Here is a 24107-nt window from a genome sequence, read left to right on the forward strand (position 1 = left end):
CAATCAAAAATCTTGGCAAGATGAAAATCTCTTCCTTCCCAAAAATATTTTAATGGTGTTTAGCCAAAAAGAAAAGCATCACTTGATACCTTTGAACATTTTTAGTATTTCTTATCAGATATTCATATTTCTAAAACAAAAGTAATTTTGAGTCAAAAAAATGTTACATTTTACTAACATAAATACCTGGTTTACACATTTCACAACTTCTTTTCAATATTTTAAAGTGTGAATGTTTATAAGAAATTGTTTTCTCAAAATATTTTTACTATAAAACTTCTGAACTTCTCTAACCAAAAGATGAAAGAAAAAAATGAATCTGAAATTTCATAAATTAAGCTTCTTAATCTCCAACTGCTTGAAGCTTCCCCTGATTAAAAATTATTATTCCTCAGGAAGCACTTTATATAGGATAGAAGCACAGAGTTGTGAAGTTCATTAGTAGATAGAGAACTGGAAAAGCCTTTGAAAGGAATCCTTCTCTTCCACACAGGAAAACTACAAGCATCTAGAAAGCCTGTGCTCGGGAAAGCCTGCACCAGGAAGCACAGGAAGGGAATTGACTACATTGAAAAAAAGATCACATTATGTTTTGCATAACAAGGTAACAAAAAAAAAAAGAAAAAAATCACATAACATATATGCTTCTAATATTTTTCACTAATGGAGAAAGTGTTCTCCGTTATCCACTCACTTTTCTGTGTATGTCGTACACGTATTTCATTTGCCATGCCCATTTATACTTCGGCAACATTTTAATACAGTAACTATATGTCTGGTAACAAATAGTTTAAGAAGTTTTAAAAGTTCTTCTCTTTAGACTAGACAACGCTTATGAGTAACTTAATAGATTAATATTTCTATCAGATATAAACCTGCTGAACACAGTGTAAGAAGAGATTCATAATCTGCATTTTAGGACTTTTTAATCAAGATTTCATACCAGCTTTCTCTCACTAGACCACAGAAAAGAGTAAAACAACATGTCCCATACCTGTGTCTGTAACTAGAAGTGTTTGAGAAATTCACCAAACAATGCCACCTTTAAAGATCAGAAACTTGTAAGTACACGTAATGGAAAATATAATATCACACAGAACAAGACAGAAAGCTATCTTAACCTAAATGTGAAACTTAAGTAAGCTGAACACGTTCTCTGAGCAACTCAGGTACTGAAAAGGATGAATCACAAGCACAAAAGAAAAAAAGCTCCCTAACAAAAGTATCACTGAAAATTATTCTTAGGCAGGTATCTTACAAAATGCACACACATCATCATTACAAGAACAAAAAGTACAGCAATCACTCACTTCCCCTATGCATCAAGAGTTATTAGTTAACGTCTGTATGTCTGGGACATACTTCTCCATCTAATGAGCATCAGAGAAAGCACTTATTCAGCCTCAGCTATTCCGTCGTGATTGCTGGTGTTCACCATTTAGGCCAGGGCATCATTTCACAACTAAACAAAAGCCAAAGAAGTCATCATTACAGAATATTATGTAGCAGAGCACCTTACACAATTACAATGCAACTAAAAGAACATGAAAAAAACATAAGGATCAAATCACAAACCAGCTTAGAGAAGCACAAAATATCCCCAAGCAATCAGAGAGAGACTTTTCCATGTTTTTAAGAAAGCTTCAACATATCCAGCAGCTAAATGCATGTGCCTGTGTAGTGAACATAACCAGGTGCTCTGAGACACAACCAAGTAGCTCAATACTTTACTAGCAGGACAGCTTCCTTCTTCCCATTGCAACCAACATTTTTTAGCCTCTGCAAATGGGGGACAAAAGTTAAGAACTATTTACAAAAGTTGACGCCTTTCCCCTTAGTAGCTAGTACAATATAATGCATCTTTAATGTTTTTAATTGAAACGACCTACCTCAGACAAATGCAAAACTTTCATCAGCTTTGAACCAGAAACTTCAGTGGCACCCATTAAAAGTTTTGTTAAAAGTTTTGTTGCAGCAAGTACATTACTTCCCATAGCATTTGATTAAAGTAGCACAGGGAACATCACAACTCAAAGAACTCTCCTGAAGTGCACATTACTTCCGCAGACATCTGTAAGTTTAAGCATACAAGATGAAAGCCCAGAATACCTGACACACACTGATTCACAGAGCAAAAGGAAATACAAAGCTTGTAGGTGAAGTGGAATGCCACATGCCCCTCTTCTCAGCCACTTGTCCACCCTTGCACTTCATTTGTCCCACGGCCAAATAAATACTGTCAGACTCCACAGGAAAGAACACATTGGTGAGCTCCCTAGCTATAACAAGTCCCATAGATTTATCTGCAGTGCCTTACAGATGACCACTGCTGGTTTTCTACTGCAGAAATGTGTCTGAATCAGGTAATAAACAGTTAGAAAAATACCGGATTCCTTAATAATATCTTTTTAGATTCAGTTCTATCCAACCCGCTTGGATTGCTTCACTTTTTTTTTTTTTTTTTTAATTCATCCAACAGTAAATCACTGTATTTAGGTTGGTCTCTACAAAGTTAAAGGAAGAAAAAGAGTAATGGAGCACAAAGAATTCTATGCAGTGTTCTTCTGGGGCATGACCCTCTGGCTAGAGCTGTAGTCATAGCACAGTCTCTAAAATGGACAGGAATGGGTGACAAAAATCATCACGATAACTGAGAGTAGCACCTCTTAGACAGTGAGACAAACACCGGGGCCCCCTCCCTATCCTTAAGTGTCCATAGCTTGTGGCACATTCAGTTTTGCAGAGTTGTCAGGGAACTCTCTTATAGATTCTTTTGAGAGAAATAAAACTGTCTGTTGTTGTTAAATGTTTAAGAACTTTAGTGGAATATAAATCAGGATGTCTTGCAAACTTATGATATCAATTATTTACTTACGTTTCTAGCAAATCTCTAGGTTTAATTTTAATTCCTACAAAAAATGCATAGCCATGTAATTGGTTATTTTTTAAGAAGTCAAGAATTATGCCTCTCCAAATTGAGAAAAACTGTGTTCACAGTGATGGGGTTTTTTTATAATCAAACATGTCACAGATGATTAGATATGTCATCAAGCTGTTCTCATTATTTTGCAATGGGTGAACCAAACATTAGCAGATTTGACAGTGGTTTACTCACTGAGATGTCTTTAATTGTTAATGTGATAGATTTCAAGCTGTCATCGATGGTTGCTAAAATTAATTCAGAAATCACCATCAGGCACTGAACTCCAAAGTGAGTCCTGCTGTTCAGTGATTACCACCTCTGGAAAACTTCTCATTTTAGATATTTAACTTACTACCAGTTTAACATAACTTGCAGCAACTGAAAGTTTTGCTTGTGTCCCTAATCTCATTAATTCATAGACAGAGGCTATAGTAAACATGCACTATTGTAAAAAGCACTAATTAAAATCTGTCCAGGGCTGTCATTCTGCTGTGATAAAGAAACTTGAAACAAATCACCCGTTGAACCACACAGAGCAAAGCAGAGGTACTGCTGTACCAGGCAAAATATGAACAGCACACCATCAAGAGGCTAAAAGAAATTGAACCAATGCCCACATCACATTTCCAGTGCACATATTAGTGAGGCTCCTGTGGTAACACAGTATTCTAGTAGTGAGGGGAAGAACTCGCGTCACAAACATTTGACATTCAGGTTAAATGGCTCCAAGAAAATAATGTGCATTCTGAAATTAAAGATAAGTCTCTCCTTGTCCAGAAGAAACAGTCTAGTGGTCTATGTTTTCATTGAATACACAGGATAAAATGTTTGGTCTGGGGTTTACCTTCTGCTCTGGCTTTGGCAAACAGCAAGACAAAGATCATCTTGAGTTTTACTGATTTAACCAAGGGTACTACTTGAGCCACTACTTCCATTCCCATACTTTTTTCTTTTGGGACTTTATGTGGCATTACTTAATAGAGAATCATTGACTGCCTCAGAAAAAAATTATACTGTCTCAATGTATATTACAGATGCACAGAATAAGAGCTCCAACTGAACTGCACCTTTCCATCACTATGTATTCACTTTTTTGCTAGCAGTATTTGCTCTTCATCTGGTCAGTAGAGTACCTCTTCTCAAAGACCTGATACATAAAAAGAGCTTCTTAAATTATCCTTTGTGTGTTACTGTAAAACCAAAGAAAATCTGCAGCAGACCAACAACAAGGTGTTGTCTCCTACAGGCCAAAGAATCTTTAATTAATATGTAAATAATCTTTCAAACAGCCTTTTCCTATTTGGTATATGTTTTTCAAGTTTGAATGTGCATGAAAAGTATTGTCCTCAATATGGAATCTGAAATTCACTATTAGAAGCAACAACCAGCCTCTTATACCTTCAAACCATATTTTCTAAACTCAGACAAAAACATTGATTAATTAAAGTTGTCACTAAATAGTTTATGCCAAGGAAAGTAAGTTAATTTTCATTGCCGGAGAACATAAATGAACTTCTTCAATCAGGAAACATTTCACAGAGCTGAGACTACTTCCAACTTTGGTTTTATCTCAAAGGTGAAGAAAAGTACTTGGAAGATTTCTTTATATCTCAGCAACCACCATCATTGGCTTCTCCCAGAAATGTCTTATTTAGTGCATTTTGGCACACAAAGTCCAGTAAGCACTCGAGACAAGCTTTAGTCAAGAATACAATCTGAGTTAATGAACTGCTGAACAAATTTTATTTACTGTGTATTGATGGTCATATAATTACAGGCGTGTTCTGACAATAAACCTGAAGTTCAGTCAATGGAACTTAATTATATAGAAAAATAATACATTACTGTTCCTGAGCTTTTTGTCTTTGCAATTTGTAAAAGCAACCCTTTCTCTTTTCTTGTGTTGTTTCTTTTATATCATGGTGTCATTGCTGAGCCTAGATGACATCTGAAATCAATAGTAAAACCATGTTAATACAGCCTTAAGGATGCACCTAAGGGCCCAGTCAGTCTTACAAGAAGTTTCAATTAACAAGGATAAATTGATGTCAGTGCAGTTCCTCAAGACAGTAAGGGTTATCCATATAAATGAGAACTTGGAGCTCACCAATGTTAATAAATAGAAGTAAACCTGCAATATTTCTTTCTTTAATGCATTGTCTTCAACTTCATGTCTCTCGACACACTTTTTTCAGAGCCTGAGCTTTAGGGAAGAGGGCATCTGATACAAAACCAAACTATTTTGCTAAAAACATTTATATTATTTACAAATTATCACAATTATTTCCCTCACAGAAACTACATACTGCTACATACTGCACTTTACAGGCCAACTCACCAAGACCATAGTAAACCTGGACTCCAATATCTGACAGCAACTGATATTCAGCCTAAACCAACAGAAAACTTGGAAGCATTCAAAGGCTTCAGCCTCTAAATCCTAGTTCAAATGAAGGAATGATGATTTTTTAAATTATTATTTCATCCTAGACTGCAAGTCTGAATTAAAGTAATTAATTTACTGTTGCAATTTATACTTCTGTGGTTACATGGTAATGATTTATCAGGACTCTACATTTATCCTGTTTCATTGTGTAGTGTGGAGAAATACTAATTTAAGAGAAAGTGGATTATATTTCCCGTGTCTAACTATGAAAAAAATCTGATCATCCTTTTGTTCCACTGAGTCAAAGCTCAAGTCCCAATCAAGATATAACTTGTGTCATTCACACTGAATGCTTGACTTGCAGTTGAGCTACCACTATTACAAAAAAAGTGACTCCTACCTCTAGATACCCCTTCTGCTGGCAGGGGTATTTCTACAGGCATCTTCCAAACAAGTAGTACTAGAGAACTGATCATATTGAGATGGGGGGGAAATAAAAATAAAAAAAATCAGCAGATTTTGTTTCCTAAAGAAAAGATTGAGTCACTGCAGAAAGATAGTTCCACTAGTGATCAGATGATGGAACCAAAGCAAGAACAAAAGGCATGGAGCAGCAGACACAGGGTTAAGACAGCTTAAGTAGTAGTGTTGTCAAAACTCAGATCACAGTCCCCAAGTCCATGTTCCTAGCAGTCAACCTGGGATAGTTGCTGTCTGAATCTTCTCATAGTTACATAATATGCTTCCATTAAATCCCAAGAATTGTTTTCCTCCAGATTTTTCGCCAGGTAAAAACCACATCCTTGAGATACGAGGGACAGAAAAACAACTTTTTAAACTAAATCTGGTTTACTGTCATCAGTCAGCTGAGTCCGTTTTTTTCTCCTGCACAGGTAAATTATTAAAACTGTCCCTTCTGCATGTTTCTTGTCCCTTCTTTAAACATGTCTTCCTACTTCAGAGGTTACTTTCTTCAACTTGGCAGGCTTTTATACATGAATCAGTGAAAAAGTTTACAAAGACGAAAATAATACTGATAAGTGACTTAATTCATTGAATGAATAGTTACCACAACTGTGAGGGTCACTTTCTGCCTCACTGGCTACATGTTTCTTCTGCTGCTTGCTTTTGGAAACCAAAAGCTGGAGTATTTTTTTAAAGCAAATTTGTTTTCTGCTAGAAAATCCTGCTGCTCTGCCCGCCCTAAAGGTAACCCTGCGTATGTAAAGCCCTGTTTGGTTTATTAACAGGTACAATTAATAACTTTCAGTTCAGCATGTAGCCTCCACAGCTGCAAGAAAGAAAGGGTAACAGCTTCAGAGCACAGGCATGACTGAGATCAAGAGCTACAGGCTAGGAGCTGGCAATGCAGAAATGGGTAAAACAGACTGGGAAACGGGTCTGGAATGGAGTCGGTGGTGAATGGTACCACATCAGTGCAGAGTCTCAGAAATAATACATCTTCAAAACTGCAGGAGGTGCTGGCAGGGACAGGTAGAATAGTTGAGCACTGTTAAGATACATGTGGCAAAAGTCCTTTGAGCTCTTACTCATCAATGCAAGATAAAATATGTGTTGACAAACACTGAAGCTTTGCACTGCCTTGAGTTAATGTGGCAATCTGCTTCTGTCACCACAAACCACACAAAGCAGATGAATAACTTTCATTCTGGCATCAAATCAGGCTGACATTGCAGTGCTGATCATGGACTGCACTTACATGATAGTGGTGGACAGATTAAAAACTACAAAATAACTTAAAAATATATGTAACATTTCCACAAGCCACTCGGCTTATCAAATTCTACCCTATTTACTTTCCCTCAAAAAGTAGTTTGGAAGCTGGTGACAATCCTGACTGACTTGGAATATGCATGCTTGATGTATCTGAGCACTGAATTGGGCCTGCGCCTTCGTCTTAGGCTTTTGCTCCTTTACCCAATTTCAGCAACTATTAGACTTAGTCTGTTCCATGTCACAGCACATTCTTCATATGTTTTTCTTCTGCCTCACAGCTTAGTTTCTGGATTTGAGTCCCCAGAAAACAAAGCTTTCTTACCTCCTATAACCTGCTAGAAGTAATTACACTGCAGACAGATGCAAGCTCAAGGAGTCGATATTGGTACATTACTATTCTGAATGAATACAGATACCCACAGCAAAGACAGCTGTTCAGCAATTTGTCTGGGGAAAGATTCTCGGAAAAAAGCATAGAAATTCGTTTAGATGTCCCCTGCATAATGCAAAGGAGGAAATGTCATTAAAGCATCTCCATGCCAATAAATTATTTCTATAACTTTAAAGCCAGTTTTCTGCAAAAACACATTTTTATTGACTAAAAGAGTAGCAAGTTCTTTCTTGCTCTTGTTCCAGAATTTCCAGGCAAGTAACAGCCTAAAAGGCCAAACAAATATATAAACTAGGCAAAAGTTTCTCTAGGATATGCTGTCTTCCAAACACAGCAGTAAAAAGGCAGAATTTAGTTGCGATGCTTTATCATTTAAACGATTAATAAATCAGAACCTCCACCAGGCTTGGAAGACAAAGCTTTAAGTCAAAATGAAGTCAGAAATGAAGTTTGCCTTTATAGCATAGGACAAGGGCTGGAGGATTTTCACAGAAATCTGCATATACAGTAACAAAAGAATTTTGTGTTTTTACCAGTTGCTACATCAATTATTTCAGACAAGGGAATAAAGGGCAATTACAAAAAGAAAACCCATGCAATCCTCTTCCCTTTGGACTATGGAAAAGCTACTGGCTTTCACACTGAATAATTTAACATGGCAAAAATAATTAATTGAAAGGAAAGATGCACCTTGAGTGAGATGACCCATAGTAGTATATACAGTTAGTGAGATTAGTTCCTGTCTGAATGCTGCAATATTAAAAAGTCCTCCTGGGACCGATGCTTTTAACATGCTGTTTACTTCTTTTCATCAGTAGATCAAAGAAAGGTTAAGGATACCGAGAGCAAAAATCCAGTATATATGATCAATATATTTTCCAGTCTTTCATAATCAGGTTTGGAAGCGTAACAAAATGTCAGATAAAAAACAACTTCTGCACTAAGTTCTTTAAAGCAAAAAAATTAAATAAACAGAGCAACCTCTGATATCCTTTCCAGACACTGTCACATTGTTTGGGCTCACATTATAGCAATATAAAAATAAAGCCATCTTGGAGTGTAGACTTTCCTTGTCCTTAGAAATGATAATACCGAATTATTAAAATAACTAAATAATCCAAATTTATACCTTAGACACATATTTTGGAGAAATAAACAATTGAAATTGTTTCCTGAAAACGTTGTAGATGCCTAAGTATGGATACCTTCTGTAGTAAAAAGCATTCAGATTTTCTGAAGTCAAGGTTAAGACTACATATCGTCTAATACTTCTTGCTTTCTTAGGGCTATTAGTAAATACAGTCTATCTGAGGATGAGACACACTGTCTGTGTGTTAGAGGGGAGCAGACTCCAAGATACCTGAAGCAATTTAAGAATGTTTAGGCAATACATTTATTTTGTAATTGGAATATCAATTATTAAAATTGATCCCAAACTAAAACTTCTTTTTGCAGGACTATAATCAGACCAAAAATCTTCGCGTGGGTTTTTGTTTTAACATAATTGGACTTGAGTGTCTGTACAAATGCTTTACTAAAGTGTGTAAGAATCATTGCTAGCAAAGGCTTTCCTACTGAGCTATAGAGGTCAAAGAAAACCTGTGAAAAAAAGGTTTCCAGGGATTTTTCATAAAGATGTTTTAAGAGTATTATATGCAGGTTTTTTAGTTACAAAAATCTAAGACAACTACATTATACATCTATGAAAATTCCCCCACTAATTTTAGGCTGATTCATCATTACGAGTAGATGATACGTTCAGATACAGAAAACTTCTAAAATAGTCCTGGATCTCGTGGTACACAAGTCCAAACTATTAATTGAGTCTGTTTCAGAGGAGTTGAAGAACTGACCTGTTGTAAGACTAGTTGGAATGTGAGGTAGCTGGAGACCATAGTTTGACAACATATGAGTATCTGCAGCAGTACAACAGCAGTATTCTCCTCAGTGCTTTCTCTATGTGTTTGTGTTCGGGGTTTTTTGTTTCTTGGGTTCGGGTTTTGTTGGTTGGTTGGTTTGGTTTTGTGTTGTGTTTTTTTTTTTCCAATTTTACTACTCTTTCAAGCTGAATAATGGATCTAGAAATGTAACAAGCTTGCCTTGATGTTGCATGTGCTTTAGCAAGGCTTTTAACCCCCTCAGGACTTTAATCTTTCTATTAGTCTACTACATGTAACGTTGACCATTTCTTCATAATGGTATACACATAAGTGCTCCACAGTTCAAGTCTCAAAGTTTAGGGCTCAATTAAAAACCATGTAGATGTCATCCCACACACAAATAATTGGTTTTCTAATACCAGCTAAATTGACATACCAGTTTAGTTTGCTTTAATTCTGCTTTCTGTGCACTTAAATCATTTAATGTTTTAATCCACAGGCTTCTGTCTGTTCTTTTATAGCTAATATTATAAAATTACTAATTTAAGCCACTAATTTTTTCTGTCTGGAATATCAAAACTGTCAAAAAGCTATACATTGAAATTCTTGCAGTGAATTGTTTCAATAACTAACAATTTCATCAGTTCTGGTTGGAAGGAGTCCCATCATTTTGATGATAAATGAAAAACCAGTAACAATAACAACAGGGCGCTGTCGCAGGAAGAAAGTTTCACACCTCTCAAGCCCAGAAGTCATTTTGTGTCTTTGTACACCACCCAAGGAGGGTAAATATCAAACCACTGCCACAACAGAAATTAAATTTAATATTACCGTTTCTTCTCTGGAGCTGTTGTGGCAAGGAGCTCTCAACCAGCCTCCAGCACTGTGAGAGGCTCCCTGGTGAGGGCTCTTCATTAACTAACTCCCATCAGCCATAACTCAACCTCAGCCTCCACCCATATTCATATAAGAACATTTTAGAACAGAGAGATTTCTTTGCCCAAAGCTTTTTCTGGTGTTTATGACCGACTTCTTAATTTAGAAGGGCTGTAACTGCTTTACTGTCAGAGTCATTTTTAGCCTTCTTGCTTTGAACAATATTATCATTCAAAGTCTGGAAATAGAGACAGGTAAAAAGTTATGGGAAGTCTCTGTATGTCAGTTCTCTCTCCCTGTTTCAGTGACTGCAACAGATAACAAGACCTGGGTTCCACCAGCTGTTCCCTGACCCACAAGCTTTGCTCCAAGCATTCTTTTACCACCACCCACCAGCAGCAGACCCTGCTTTCTCCATCTGCCTCAGCCTTGCTGCAAAATACTCTGTCAGCTGCCAGAACGTTTGGAACAGAATTCCACAGTATAGACATACAGCATTTGTTTAAAAAAGAAATTAAACAGATGGTTTAATATTACAGTTTTAGATATGTGGGCATAAATATTTGGATATATTAGCAGGTCATAACTTACAGGTGTCATACACACACGTACATACTATTGCTGAGTTAGCGGCTTGTAATATTTCTATTTTTACCTCTCGTTTTTCCAGTCTCACAATTAAGGTATTTGGCATCATATAACAGGTAAATACATCATAGTCATCTTTATCAAAATTAGTCTGCAAAACTGTCACACAGATGTATAGCAAAATCTATTTTGTCCCACCTCTTAAGCTTCAGAAACATAATTGTCAGGACATGTATTGAAACAAAACAGCTAAACACACTCTGCTGAGAAAAAGCTGAATAGCCCAGTGTCTGTCTTAGTGAAAGCTATAGACAGCTGAGGAGCAAGGGAGGAAATACACTAAATGACTGAGAAATCCAAGATATTTGTCTGAAATATTGAAAACACTGAGATAGAGATAAGGACTAGCTTGAAAATGAACAGGAAGGCAGAAGTGCAACCAACTAGCTCCTAAAGGGTTTGAGAGTACTGAAACATATAATGCCCTACAACAGAAGAAGTATCATAACTAGCAGAAAGTCATAAAGGGTGCACAATTGTTACCCTCAAAAAAAAGTGTGATAGTACATCAACTGTTATTTCTCTTCAGGTCTGGGTTTGCCTCTTGGCATCGATTTCTCTCAACACAGAACTTGACACAATGGTTTCTTTTGTTGTGTATTTTTCTAAATTGGGCACAACAAATTTAAAATAAACTTGGAAAGGAATACTATTGAATGGACTTTCTGATCAGAATTATTTTCACAAATGTGTTGTTTTGCTTCTTGTTTTAAATGACTGGTTTTATCTTGCTTCAAAGCATCTGAATTCTAAGTGAATTCCATTAAAACATTTGAAAACCACCAAGTTAGCCTACAGGCTTTTTTTAATCTGTTACTAACATTTATATCATAATTATTAATACAACTTTAAAATATATAAATTATACCCTTCTAGGCTCATCTAAGTACTAAAACACACAAACAAGTAATGAGAGAAAAATGGCCATGTGTCAGATGATCCATCTAGAATTTACGTGCCTCTCTGCATCTGTTTAGCATAAAGCAAAATAATTTAAATTAGAGCATTCCATGAGTGATCCCTACAACATATTTTAAATGAGAAGATTAAAAGCATTCCATTGTTCAAGCCTTCCTGGCAGTTTTCAGAAGAGAAAACCTAATTAATTCTATTTTATTCATCACAGTAGCTCCAGTAAAGACTAGAGGCTGTTCATGAAGCCCCTTTCTTATTCATTTCTTGTTCTAATTATAAGCCAATACTTTTTCTTCTGTTTGATGTACCTTCTTTGTTTTCTACCAGAGACAACTGAGATTCAATACCTTCATTGAAGGCCATTAAGACAGACTTGATGTCAAGAATGGTAATTATTCCTATTTAGGGACAGAAGACAGACTGCTAAGGACCTGCTGTTAGGTTCCCCACTCTCTTTTGCTCTTCTCCAACACCCCAAAACCCATAACACTTGCATCTTACATTACTGCATCAAGTTGTTGTGGGTGCTTCAATTGATGCACAGGTGCACACCACATAAGCATTTTTATTTTAATTAGGAGTGTACTTTTGAAACAAATCTTTTAATCACTCCACTCCTACCAGCCAGCACTTGGATTACACCTCCAAGCAGTCTTAGTTTTATCTTCCAGAGAAGAGCAACACAAGGACACACCCCAAAGAGTAGCAGACATTCCATAACAGTAGTAGATTAAACCTACTCTGAAGTGGCCTCCTACCCCTTAAAAACAAAGCATGAATGTCAGGTCCTTAGCACCAGTTATGGGGCTCTACAAAGCCCTTGCTGCTGTAGACATAAGCAACTTCTGGTGAATGGTAATATTCTTGAAAAAAATCACTCCAAATTTAGGTTACAGATAGACTGTTGATAAATCCAAACACATTTCAGGTGGAATTGCGTTATAACACTCCTGAAAAAGGAATCTTGACCAAGCCTTTAAAACTTCTGACTGTGTAACATTGCATCCAGTCATGGGAACTCCTGCACTGTGTATGTACTTCTTACTGCAGTTGTACACAGGCTTGTTTGGGGTGTTTATGAAATCTAGAATGCAGGGAGACAAAGTATATTCAGACAGGATTATAAAGATATTCCTAGCCTGACAGTCAGCTTTAGAAATACAAATCCTTTCTGGCTTTCCACTGTACAGACAAGTAAGGTCATGCATAAGTTGCAATGAGAAAGAGAAATGAGGTGGATATCTATTCAAGAAAAGGTATAATAGACTTTAGAGTGGCTACAGGTAGAGTACTTTAAAATATTTCAGATTAGACAAATAATGCCAGGGGTTCAGGCACATAAGCCATAAGATCTCCTCCTGAAAAACTGATTTTAAAATAAAAGGGTGCAGTGAAAAATCATGTTAGTGCATGACAAGTAACGAGCTTCCCAGTCCACTATGGAAGTGTTAAGTGTTAGTTTTCAGAAATCAGGGATGAATTCTATCCCCTCAAACGTAATTCTTCTAACACGAAATAGATCTGGAAGAAGCATGGTACCCCCTACTTTCTCCCTTACAATTTAATCTGCCTTCCATGCTCCAAAGAAACATTTATTAAAACAAAATGCAAAATAGAATGATAAGGGCAACATTACTATTCATCTTCTTTAAGCAATACCTCAGGTCTTCATTCTAGCTTTTGGGATTTCACAAAATTCATTCCTGCCTGTCTGAAAATAGCAGATATTAAGCTAGTCATGCATGTAATCCATGCAGGAATATTCTTGATAATGTATTTGCTCCTCTCACAGTATCTCCATAAGGAGCAGAGCATTGTCACCGCTGATTGGTTTTAGTGAAAACTGAAGATAGAATAGATGTATTTTTTTAAAAAAGTATTCATTTGGAATGTCATAGCTGTCACAGCTACAGACTTGAATGAAGGCTGAAACAATTTCATAGCTCAAGCATCTACAGTGAAAGACTGAGCTGGTGACAGACATATCTCAGACTCACCATAGCACCTACAGGATACTGAAAATCAAGAAAACAACAAGCTTAACGATGTAAAGACAGGTTTAGTATAGACATGTCCTACCTCTGGGATATCTGTAGCATCAAGTGGCATTTTACACAGATATTAACAAATCACAGGAAATTAAAACTGGGATTCAGCTTCTGCTCTTGTCCCCTCAAAACCTTTTAATAGCTATGCAATAAAACAGTTGCCAAGTCAGACATTTGATCTCCATTAGGTGCTTTGTCCATTCACACTTCTAAACTGTGAAAACAGATGAGTTCTCACACACTATACATCAGTGTACAATACCTGAAAAGCAGCATACTGTCTAAAAATACACTGTTGCAAGAACTACTTCCTTCCCTCAAAAGCAACTCCTGGCAGGAGGTTCATCATTGTGTCTGTTCAGTTGGAAACACATCCACCTCCACAGTCAGGCAATCTCCTAAACCTTCCAACTAAGTGCCCACTGTTACAAAACCATACTTCAGTCTTGTTAAAATAGAGACCACCTTCAATTAACTTGTCTTGTTACTATAAAAATATTGTTGCATCACCCTCCGAAATAACAAAGAAGCAGATCTGTAGACACACCCTTTTCAGGATTCTGCAAGTGTGCAATGTGGCCACAAAACTAATGTATATGTCTGAAATTTGGCACAGTACCATAATGCTACCTCATTTGTAGTGCACTACATCTCCAGGAAATTTCCACGTCGATATAACCAAAGTGATATAATAAGAGCCCTCTTCCACACACAATATCAATTTTTAATCAAAAAAAACTGTTGTTACACTGCATTATCAGTAATTATCTTATGGCCACAAAGTAGGAGTACTTATATGTCCTAGTAAGTGCCTCTGTTCACATTAAGACTGTATCTCTCCAATAGCTTTCCCCACCTTCCCAAACATGACTGTGCTTAACAATGTCTATCTGTATTTGTGCATTGATTGTGCATCTGTATTGATGGCACAACATTCGTCAATATTTATGAGAACATTACTACCAGCACTAAACCATTGCTATTGAAAAATAGCTTTCAGGAAATAATTAAGTTGCTTTCTTTAAGTTGCTTTTCAGATTAATGTTTTCTGAAGATATATTTAGTATTTTCTCTTGTTTTTCTCTTATGTGTGATAATTTCAGTAATCATGATTGCATTTAAATATCTCACTAAGACTGTATATTCTTTGAAATTAAAAAGTACTCAGTTTTGAGATTACATGGAGCTTGATGCAAGCATTATCATAGCCTTTCTCATCAGCATGTCTACAAAAATTTTCAGTGACTTAGTTTTGTCCATCTCAAGGTCACAGAAGACAGAATCCACATGTACAGAAGTGGAGCAAAGAAGAGTGGCAAGGGCTGTCTTTAAGAAATACAATTCTTCCAATAGTCGCAATTTGATTAATTAGCTAAACATTTAATCCTGGAAGAATATAAACTCATCTAACTTACTGGCATACTAGTATTCACCACATTTCAGTCAAAGAGGAGTTAGAAAAGCCCCCAAAAAGCTACTCTCTCTAGTCAGACTCTAACATGAGTTTGTGATCATGTTTGTATTAGTACAAATTATTCCCATAATTCACATCCATTCATACTACTAAATTATGTAGGATGTTACGACTTTTCATTTAAAATACAGGGTCTGTTTCAAATTAAATAGATTTTTCTCAAAAATGAAGTTTGCTGGGAATGTGTTGCAGTTTAAGCCTGGTGGAGAGCTAAGCACCACAAAGCTGCTTGCTCACTTCCCACAGTGGGATGGGGGAGAAAATCAAAGGGTAAAAGTGCAAATAATTGTGGGCTGAGATAAAGACAGCTTAGTAGGTAAAGCAAAAGCTGCCCACAAGCAAAGCAAAAGAAGGAACTGACTCACCATATTTCCCATGGGCACACAGGTGTTCAGCCATCTCCAGAAAAGCCCGTCTCCATCACACGTAAGTTACTTGGAAAGACAAGGGCCATCTCTCCAAAAGTGTGACTCCTTCCTTCTTCCTTCAGCTTTATATGCTGAGCTTGACATCCTATGGTGTGGAATACCCCTTTGGTCCATTGGGATCAGCTGTTCTGGCTGTGCCACCTCCCAACTTCTTGTGCACCCCCAGCCTACTCGCTGGTGGGTGGTGTGAGAAGCAGAAAGGCCTTGACTCTGCAATAATTAAAGCAGAAAAGCCCTTCAGCAATAGCTAAAACATCCCTGCTTTATTAAAACAGCTTTCAGTACAGATACAAAACAGCACCATACCAGGTACTATGAAGAAAATTAAGTCATCCCAGCCAAAACCAGTACAGAGTGCCAGTCTCTAACTGGCAGAGAGCTAAAAATTTGGGGGTTTCAAAGCTAGATTGTTTTGGGTTTGTTTGGGCTTTTTTAACTATTAAAACCTTGGAGCAGCCACTAAATGACTCTGGTTCTACAGTGAGATGCTGCCTTTTGCTAGTCAGTTCAGTTTCTACTCAATGAACTTGTGTGGGAATTATGTCTCAACATTATCTTACACTCAAGGTACAAGGACTGACTCCTTTTGTTTTCTGGTGTATCCTGTTTTGATTGTACACGACTTATCCTTGTACCAGTCTATGTATCAGACTATGAAGAGATTACAGTGAAATCACACTACTGTTATTTCTATTCCATTGATTCTAATTAAAGAGATGGAAAGGATTTGATTTTACTGTTCCACAATCAATAGATGCTTTCAAATGAGACGCTACCATCTCACTCTCTTCTCCCTGGAAGACAGTTCTGTGTAGATACAATTTTATGTTAGTAAGGAAAAGGGCAAGGAAAACTGGTCTTAAACATGTCATTGCTAAATAAAGATAGAAAACTTCACTGTCTTCTGGAATATGAGCTCCTGTCCTTCTCAGGGGAGATTTTTTTTTTAGATTCATACTGAATTAGATCAGTTGGCAACTGAGTTACTTTAAGATACTATCTTTCTGTATTCTTTTTGATTAATTCTTATAAGATCTGAATTACTTTGTTTGAACATCTGTAATTTTTCCTGCATAAATTGTCCTTGAAAACATGCAGCACAGTTGTCTATGAACAATTTAGTTGTAACCTCCAGTCTATCATTTTAAATTTTACCATTTAAAAATATTAGCTTTAATCCTTATGATTCATCTATTGTCAAGTTGAGTTTTATTATTCAAAAAAGTTTCTAGATTTAATGAATTAGTGTCTAAAGGCTAAATTCATACATTTGTGTTCAAAGGCATTCAAAAATTCATTCTCCAACAAGTATAAAACTGTTACTATTACACTGTACAAAATCTGTAGCCTGTCCCTTAGCTTTATGAAGTTCTTCTATGTTCCCACTTTCTTACTTGCTCAATCTTTTTCATAAACACAGTATTTGAAAAGTCACACCTGTTAAATTCCCAGACTGAGAGCTCTCCTATTCACACTGAGGCAAACTCTGCAAAACAAATGCACCTTGGCAATAGGGAAGGAAGGTGGAGGTAAGGAAAGCAACAACTCAGGAGGCATCCTGGAGATGATGGACCACGCTACTATGCACTAAAACCATTGCCCCCTCTACCAGAGCTACTCCACATGTACCACAGTTATCAGAAGATGTAGCACATTTCATCCTCCACTCTTACGGAAGATGGTCTCATCCCTATTCCCCTTCTAAAGGAAAATAGCAGAAGTCCAATTTTAGAGTTTCCAAAGTATTCTAAGAACAAACGATGTGAATATAAGGACCAGGTATGAGCTGGACATTCATTTTGTTCATATTTTCAAAGGTCTCCACCCTTTCTCTACAGAGATACAAATAATGATTATCTGACTTTTCTGAAGAAAAAAAAAAAAATCATTTTTCACGTAATGTTTGATTTCCAATGTCACTCTTAAAATGCAAAGAGTAGAGCGGTGGGAACAGTACTCAAAGCAAGAATACAAAATATTTCTACTACATTTTTATATTAGCACAGATTCTTTTCCATGTGATATTTCTATCTGCAGCAGACGTTGTTGTTTCTGCTTTAATTTAAAAAGTAAAATTTGATGTCTAATGAAATCATGTCCAGAAAAATAAGTTTAAAAAAATAAAACATCACATAGAAGGGCATAGCTTTACAAAGTATGTTGCAGCTATGAAAATTCAACCTGAGACTCCAGCTCTTGCTCCCTGAAGAAACTCTAAAGAAAGCAGCAGTTTCGTTTACAAGAGAAGAAATATTTGAAACATTTGTATTTTATTAGCTCATGCACTGATTAAGCTATTCTTGATACATACTAATGTAAATTCTCAAACGAGTTTCTTCAGTAGTTTCAACTGAGACCATTTTAGTTATTCGTTTATGATACCATATATATTTCTGATATGATCGTTATCCTGTATGACCATTCTTGAAGTATATATAGTGTACAGATATAAAATGTGGCAAGTTCTTATAGATGTAGTCTTTGTGTTCTACCCTGAGCCATCTCCAAACAAAATTAACTCATTCCACCTGCTAAAGATGTTTTCTGTTCACTCTGGCAATAAAAGTTTTAAATAATTCTTTCTGTTGCATGACTGGCATGTCATCAACACCAAGTGATGAACAGAAAATTATCTTCTATGTTGACTAATTTTTTCATGACAAATTCACAAAAACTTGTCATGAGTACTGGCAATTACCTAAATATTAGTTTATAGAGGATCGCAAACCAAATTCAAGTTTTCAGGTGAGCAGTAATTTATTTTGGAATTTTTTTGTTTGTGTTGTGAGGGTGGGGAGTAATAATGGTGTTGTTTGAGGGAGGAGTTTACAGTAATAAGTCAATACATTATCCATACCAATTTCAAGGCTTGAATCTTGTGGACAATTTTATGTGTATGCCTGTTCCCTTCTGCAGCAGCCAGATCAGCTGACTTAAGTTATTTTACCCATGTTTTAGGCTTGAGTTGACAGAAACTACTACATATTTGAAAAGATAAATCCTCTTTCATTCTCAGACTAACTTTGCCTCCTAAAAGACAGAATAAACTTCTAGATCTCCTAAGCTAATATGAACTAGAACGGAGTTCTGCTTTCAGATCCAAAGAGAAAAAGCAGAAAACATTAAGTCATTTCATAAGGTCAGTTACTATATTTGTTTTGAATTTTTGATTTGCATTTTCTAAGAGAACATGCCAAGATATAGGCAAGACTGGTTCTATCCCTTGATAAATTGCTATTTACAGATGCAAAGACAATAGGAAAAAAGGCCAAAAATGAAAAGTGAACTCACAATAATTTCTTATGCAGGAGTCCTTGCTGGTGTTCATGAGAAGAATCTGCTGAGAAATTGTGTTACCAGTGTAGATTGCAGTGGGTAAACCACATTCTCTTCTATGCTGTAAAGTAACCAAAAAAAAAAAATTAAAGGGGGATGTAGGGATTAAAGCCAGTACCACATACATATTAGAGCAAGGAAAAAAAAAAAAGAATACAGGCAAGTACTCAAGTACTCATTAGACAAAGATGCCTTAACAGTGGCCTTCTTGGATCCATCCAAAATCCTGTTAATGGCACCAAAGTCATAGTTAGATCAACATGCCACTTTATTGGTGCTGCAATTTCCCTCCCTCTATTTGCAGACACGCGAGACTGCAGAGTGCACTAGTCTACATTAAGCTTGGTGTTACTATCAAAGCTAAGAATCTAACCACTCTCTCCTTGGTCAACCCAAACTCTAGATAACAGTCATCTTGTGTTCCACTCCTCCATCCCCATTGTCTCACCCCAATAAACACCTGAAAAAGGACTTTGTTCCACAGTCTCTGTAGAAGCAGCAAGAAACAGTTCAGCAGCAGTTTTATTTGGTGTGGAAGCTATCATTAGTGGAATTCATTTCTGATTACAATAAGAGTGATGTGGAGGGAACATTTATCAGATAGGGATTTGTTTTAAGCCTGAAGGGTCATGTTTAGAAGAAACTGAGACAAGTGATTTTGAACTTGTCTTCCTTTCTGCCTTTTCTTTGTAAAAAATGTTTTCCTTCAGTAATATCAATAGTCTTTGGAAAGTCACACTTTTAATTTAGCAACTTTAGATTATTTTTTGATTATTAATACTGTCAGGAGCTTTATGCTTTGTGTTGTCTCTCAGCATAGTGGCTGAACTTTTAATTTGAAGTTTTTCTACTAAGCTACTTTTGAATAAAATCCTACTCAATGCCTTTGAGATATGAGCAGGCTCTGTATTAGTTTAAAAACTCTGTAGACCACATGCCTTCTGTTCAGATCCACATACCGGCACTAATTCAAAGCTCTGCTTATAAAGACAGTTTACTAATGTTTGCTTGTATTTACAGAGGAAGTTAATTATTTTCACAGATTGAATTTATTGTCAGTGGGAAACATTCCTTTCTATACTATTAAAAAGAACACTCCTGTTGCCCAGTTAGGCAGCAACAATAAATCACATAATACAACCCTATTCATAATTATTAAGCTTTGTAGGGAAAGCTGATATTCACAGTAAAAGTTGGGGCTGCTGGGGATTTCAGCTAAACCATTGTAGTTTTCATTAGCTCAAGGTCTGTCCTTGCCTAATGAAAACTCTAGAAGAATAAAAAATAGCTCATAGTGTATTTTGGGAAGTAGGATTCCACATATACTAATAAATAGTCCTTAAGACACAAAGCATTGTTTTAAACAGACATTCAAATTTCTATACTAATGATAAGCCTCTTGGTTTCTAAGGATTTGACTAACAGGGCTGCAAACAATGGAGAAATCCTTTGCTCCAGCACCAGGTGTTCCAGCATCTGCTCTTTGTAGACCACTTCACAAACAAAAGGCCTACACCTTCACAAATATTTCAGACAAGGGTCAATAAATAGATGACAACCCCAGATCTCATCAACAGAGCTGATAAACTAAGAATGATTTACAGTCATTCATCCGTTATGAGCTCTCAAGAATAGTGAAGTATTCATAAGCCTCTCTCACTTAAACACTTTAGCTCGAGCTCTTTACCATCAAAGGTGGCAATAAGAAATGGTATTCCCTTTGGCTTCATCTGGAGAAAACACTCCTTGGGTATTTTGTAAATCTGCAATATGATCCATCCTCTCCTTTCCTATAAGCTTGCAGCAATTCAACAGTTGTACTGATACTAAAAGGCCTGATGTGTCACTGAGGCTGTAAGTCAGCACCTGCTACCATGCAGCTACGATTTAATAATTTACAAATTCAGACAGAGCATGTTATATCAGTGACTTGCATTTTGAAGATTTACATATAATCACAAGGATCATACATTTGTTTAAATAAGTACTATACTCATCATGTGTGCCATAAGATGTAATACTTCATTTAGCAATAATAATTGTATTTTTTTTCCTCTCTCCAGAAAAAAGTATTCAAGCACTCTTTTTCATCTTGAGTTGGAACAGACAATTGTTCTTAATGCACAAAAGCACTATGGTATTTTTAGTATACGGCCAAGCTTTCAGCCTTCTTTTCAGCCTTCAAAACAGAAAAGCACCTTGATAGACATGAATGAAATCTCTCCTAGACACAATGTCACTCAAGCTGCCTCAAAGGAAATCATTTAAGCCTACAGTGTCAACAGTCGTGTGAAAGAAAGGAAATTTAACCTTTCTTGAGACAGTATAAACAAAGCAAGAATTTATTTAATCATTCCCCAAAATCTTAACAAAAAAACCCAAAACACCACACACACCCCACAAAAAAAAAAAAAGAGAGAAGTGGACCACAGTTCAGGGTCTTCTAACCCCAACAACAAAAAAGCTAACTTTAAGTAAAAATATGCATATTTCCCTTGCTTTCTTCAAAATAGTTCGAGGGTAATAAGCAGAAGTGCATTCTTTCAAGTTTTAATGCTAGGAGAATGTGCTAAAGCTTTTTCTTCATGAATAAAGAGAAAAGAATGGACAAATAGATATAGAAAGACAAATCAGCAGAGAGAAATATCTTGTTAGAATCAATATGCTTGTACTTCATGCCATGCTGGTGCCTTTTTTAAAGGATTTGGGGTGTTTTTTCCCAACTTAAAAGCAAACACTAATAGTAGTTTGGAATTAGATCAAGATTAAGGCTTTATTCAGAACTCAGGCAAAATTCCTACCACAGAATGCTCAGGTGTGAGAAAATTCAGCATTTCTTTCAGCATTTCTATCTTTGAAATTCCAGAAACAATTCTCTTCTGTAAGAAGAGATCAGAATTCTATGAATTATCAATCCTTTTTTTCAAACCAATAATCACTAACTTATCTGTTCATAAATCAGTTCATGGCTGTTTCACGTTACTATGTGTTTGTGAGAAAAAAAGTCTACGAACAGGTAAAAAGCAAAATCATTTAAAAAGTCTCTCACACAAGGCACACAATTGTTTAGCTGAAGATGATAGGCAGAAACTGGGTAAGAATAGAATACAAAACCAGGAATGTATATGACAGAAAACCAGATTTCAACCTCAAATGAAAATGATAAATCTGTATTGATATAAACTTAGACTACTGAACCTGGATATTTAAATGATAGATTAATGTAATGTAACTTCAACCATAACTTGTTGTTGTTGAGACTGAGCAGTTCCCTCTACACAGCATCTTAGTGAATGCCACACAACTTCAGTTTACAAGAGTTTCACTAGGTCACTATTTACAGTTTGTCTGTCTTTTGGACATGTAATTCTTTATAGCTTACATGTAGTACATGAGGAAAAAGATTACATAGGTTCACATGATTTAAAAACCAACAGTAGGAACAAGTGTAGATGAAAATAACATTTTGTGTCAGTTTTCATACATGCATTCATCTGACAGATTTTCAAAACACACATTACATAGCTCAAAGAAACTCCTCTTGCACTCACTCTCATATAGGGCTTCATTGTGAAAACCATTGCTTTGCCAACTTTGCATATGACAGCAAGGTTCCCTGTATGATCGTATTTGCCAGGACTTTAGTTGCCCCATTACCCAGCTGGACTTCTTAGATGGTAGAACTTCATAGTTCGCCCGAAGTTTTAATTCCTGTAGTACTACCAACTGAATTACTGAATCCCCAGGCATTCCACAAAATCAGGCTCAGTTTTCACCACTGTGTTCCATTAATCTTGTATGTTCAATCTGGATTATTATATCCATTTTGCCATTCCCTCTGTTATCTTAATTTACCCTCCCATTCCCGTTATTTTCCCCCTATTATGAGTACTGGTACTATTAGTCTCATTTATAAACACTACGGAAATAAAATTTACTCCTCAGTCTGCTTCTTATTTTCCAGTGTTAATTACTAACATGGTATTTCAAAGACATCTTTAGGGGATGAAAATCATGATTAGGCCTTACTGTAAAAACAAGTTGTCTAGAAATACATCACAACTGAATTTTGCACTGTATGCAAGTACAACCACTTGAAATGGATAATTAGCTCACCATGCACAGAAACACGGTCAGCAGAGCTCAAGAGAAGAAGAAAACAAAAAAGAAAACCTCAGTTGCGACCAAAAGCCATGTAACCTAACATTATACATCATGCTTTTGCCTTTTCTAGGCAATTAAGAGAAGATTTCTTTCATATACTATTATCATACTCCTATATTAATAAATTTCCCCTCTTTCTTTTGAATGGGCATTGATATCCTATCACACAAGCGCTTCAAGGCTACGCTACTACTTTCAAGTAACTTATCTGTTCCCAAAAAAATTAAGGGTTCCAGCCCTCAAGCACCAGGTCAAATTGCAATATTGCGCTGTTTGAGTCTTCAAACTAAAGTTGACACAGAACATAAGTTGCACTGGAGACTTTTGTCCACTTCCTTCTCCAGAGCAATGTTCATGCTGATTTGACAAGTAAAACCTGGGTTCTGACTTTTCCGTTAAAACAAAACTCAAAAAAATATAATATCCTTTTCACTAAGTAATTTGCAATTAGACCAAATACAATCAATGTCTCTACTCTTGTAAAAGATTAAAGCAAAATATAGTAGATTGCATCTTCATTGCATTTCATTAGAATATTACTTCCATTGAGATATCTACTTATACCAAACGTGCAGAAATAAACATCCGCCAAGCTGCTAGAACACATCATTGACAGAATGATTGCTTCAATCATCAGTTTAGTTCACAGACCTCATAGCTTCTGGCTAAAAGTTCCTTTCCAATACATCTGTGTCTGTAATTTAACTCAGTCAATACTTATTACTGCACTTCCACAGGGAAAATTAGTTTACTCTCTAAGAAAACTGTTGATGTAGTGTAAGTTTATTAACATAGATTGGGACTGAAGTTAGGAAATAGTCTTGCAACATTCCCCACAAAATAATATTCTGCAATGCAGAAGAGAAGCCTTGTTTACCTTGTGTTACTAGCTCATGGTGTT

The 24107-nt window shown here is 36.2% G+C and overlaps 1 long non-coding RNA gene across 7 annotated transcripts in view; it reads right to left on the reverse strand.

The window, feature by feature from the left end:
• LOC110356328 (uncharacterized) overlaps positions 1–24107 on the reverse strand; it is a 244019-nt gene that overhangs the window by 187492 nt on the left and 32420 nt on the right. For all 7 annotated transcript variants that reach the window (XR_010472583.1, XR_010472589.1, XR_010472584.1 and 4 more), the window contains 2 exons: positions 18998–19103; positions 15644–15916 (listed from right to left, as the gene is read on the reverse strand). This is a non-coding gene — a long non-coding RNA (uncharacterized LOC110356328). The remainder of the gene's footprint in view (positions 1–15643; positions 15917–18997; positions 19104–24107) is intronic.

This window comes from Columba livia, chromosome 4, assembly GCF_036013475.1.
Source record: "Columba livia isolate bColLiv1 breed racing homer chromosome 4, bColLiv1.pat.W.v2, whole genome shotgun sequence".
Lineage (NCBI taxonomy): Eukaryota > Metazoa > Chordata > Aves > Columbiformes > Columbidae > Columba > Columba livia.